A 3134-nucleotide genomic window follows, 5' to 3' on the forward strand; every position below is an offset into this window, starting at 1 on the left:
CGAGTCCCACATTTCTTCCCCTTCTGACAGGCAGCTCATTTACTGTTTTGTTTTCCGCCAGCTAATGGCTGTCAAGGCTGAGCCTAAATTAATCCTAAACAGCCTGTTTCCCTCTTGCACGACAGGACAAGAACTCCACGGTCTCTGCAGCACCGGGCCGCTCTGCGCGGGGAGCAGAGCTGCCGCCGGAGCCTCCTGCCGCCGCCGGGCAGGTGCCGGGGCCGAGCCCAAGCTTTACTCGCACAAGATCAAAAAGCCTCCGCGTGGGACCCGCAGCCGGTCCCGTGCCCGGCGCAGCGCRGAGCTGGTGCTCCCGTCTCCAGGTGACGGGGCCCCGGCACGGGGCTGGTGCCGCTCCGTGCCGGACACCCCGCGGGGCCCACGGCAGGGACGCTGCTCCGGGAGGGGCGGGAGAGGCAGGGACCCCGCGGCATCAGCCGGAGCATCTCCGGAGCCRGCATCATGCCAGGGCACGTGCCCGGGGAGGGGACGGCGAGGCGCCCCAGAGCTGGGGGAGCACGACGCGGGGCAAAGCAGAGCGACGGGGGCGGTGGGGCCGCCCGCCCCGTCCACCCCAGYGGGGCTCTCGCGCTGCCCCGGCACGTGCCGCGCTGCCCGCCGCCCGGCCCGGGGGCTCCGCGCGCTTTGAGTCGCTTTTAATACCACCGGACACCTGCAGTCCTTGGTGCCCACAGCACGGCTCTCCCAAGCGCCCAGCGGTGCCTGAGCCTCTGCCCCAGTTGCACCAGTCGCGCTGGGCAGGCGAGCCGGCAGCGCCGGCGCCCGTGCCAGACTCGACCCGCCGCGGCCCCCCGGGCCCCTCGCAGGCTCCTGCCTCTTCCCGAGGAGGGATGCTCGGGGCACGTCGGGAAGCGCTGCTCTCCCGCTCGCCGGCTCCGCCAGCCCTCTTCCCCGTTGTTTGAGGAATGCTGTTTGAATTAGCTCCGCGGATTGCAAACAGACCCCGTTGTTTTCCTTTCCCGGTGCAGGGAGGATCCTGTGCTCTTTGGCCGGCTGGATTAACCGGGGGGCCTCACACTGACCCCTCTGCAACTCAGGGAAGCTAATTTAATCCCAATATTGTTACGTCTCACAGCGGGACGGATCTCAGAGGCTCCTTGAGGCAAGCTAGCAGCGAGCCCGGCAGCACGGCAGCCTCGCAGAGCAGGAGCCTCTGCAACTCTTCCTGCAGATCTTTTCCTACCGAATTTCTCATGCTGAGGAGGAGGGAGGACGAGCGGTCGAAGCCAGGGGCTGCTTCACCGGTGTCTCACGAGTGTCCTCTTGGGATGAGGATGCTCCGGGTGCCTGCGGACACAACGGAGGCACAGCGTGGCAGTGAGGCCTTCTCTGTGTTACTTTTCTCCCATTGTACCTGTTCCTGGAGCTGGATTTTTACAGGGTGTTACTGTCACCACTGCTGGCGACAGCCACAGCCAGGCGCCTGCCCCATGCCCTGTGGTTGCCCTGTGCATTGCTCCGTACATTGCCCTGAGCGCTGCCTTGTGCATCGCTCTGTGCTTTGCTCTGCACATTGCTCTGTGCATTGCCCTGAGCATCTCTCTGTGCATCACTCTGTGCGCTGCCCTGCGCRTTGCTCTGCACATTGCTCTGTGCAYTGCCCTGAGCATCACTCGGCGCATCGCTCCGTGCATCGCTCCGTGCATCGCTCTGTGCATTGCCCTCTGCATTGCCCTCTGCTGGCTATCTCTGATTTTATCAGTTTTCTTCTGCCTATAAGAGCCCACCAGCCCAGCGGGTTTGCAAGGACACCTTCTCTGTCCTTCTCTCCGCCACCAACTTGGTTTCTTTCCTCCTTCTTGCCCCACACACCAGGCATAGTCCTCTGGAGTGCGACCCTGCAAGCCCGCTGGYGAACGTGGATGCTCACGCCCAGAGCCTTTTCCCTTATGCTGCAAATCCTGGAATCGGTCTGTGGTGCAGTGCGGGGAGCGGCTGCTGTGTGGGGCCGGGGGCCGGGGCAGCGCCTGGCTGCTCGCGGCGCCGGAGTCGCGCGCACGCCCGGGTGCCCTGCAGGAGCCTTTCCCTGCGTGCCGAGGCCACGTGAGCGGCCCGAGGCCGCCTGCAGCGGCAGTCGCCCCGCGCCCCCGCCCCGCGCCCCCGCCCCGCGCCGCCCTCCCGATCGTGCCCAGCCGCGGCGGCACTTCAGGGCAAGGAGCAGAGAACCTGCCCTGTTAGGCAACATCTCATTCCAGAGGGAAAAATGCAGTTAATTAGCCCACTGAAAAGGCCACTTTTCTCTTTTTTTTTCCCCTCCTGCCTTTTAAAGTGCAATTTTTCTCTTCTTCTTCCCATGCATAACACCTCTGCTCCTCCCCGCCGCGCCCCGTGGCCCTGCCTGGGATGTGCTGGGCTCTCCCGGCTCACGCTCCAGCCGTCCAACAACCCCCGCAGAAGCCCGCGTCTCCCGTGCCGTGTTCACCCGCTGCCAGGTCTTCCCGCTCAGCACGAAGCAGCCTCTGGTCCACAGGCCAGAACAGGAGCCCCGAACGCGGCCGGAGGGGCTCCTTGCTCCCCGCCAGCAGGAATCTGCTCCTGCGGCGCCGGCACGGCGGGGGCGAGGGAGACGGAGAGGGAGGGCGCTCGCCCCGGGGCGCKTCACTGTTCTGGGGGAGCAAATTGCTCTGGGACGCTGCTAAAGACGAGCTTAAACGGTGACAGGCCCCGGGGCTGGGGGAGCCAGCGGCACAGGCGCGAGGGCGCGGGCGGCAGGGCTCCGCGGGCCGCCGGGAGCGGCTCCCGCGGCGGGCTGGGACCGCGGCCGCCGCTCCAGCCCACTCTCCTCTCCACCATGAACTGCTCTTGGGAACATTCCTTCTGGATGACATTTCCCAGGGCATTGAGAAAAGGGGAAAAAAAAGAAAAAGCACTTTTTTTCCTAATATAAAATCTTGCAACACACACACAGAGACATAAAAAACACAATAGCTATAAACCCTGAAACGGCTGGAGGTAAAAAAGCTGCAGCTCGGCCTGGAAATGGCACTGCCCTCCCCACCGCCCAGCCGAACYCGCGGGGCGAGCAGAGCGCGGAGGCCGCTGGCCGCGGCGGGGGTCCCCGTCCCTGCACGGCACCCGCGGCGGTGGCGAGAGCGGGAACCGCCGCCGGGCCG

This window comes from Rhea americana, unplaced genomic scaffold (assembly GCF_003343005.1).
Source record: "Rhea americana isolate MKP2758 unplaced genomic scaffold, rheAme1 scaffold_331, whole genome shotgun sequence".
NCBI lineage: Eukaryota > Metazoa > Chordata > Aves > Rheiformes > Rheidae > Rhea > Rhea americana.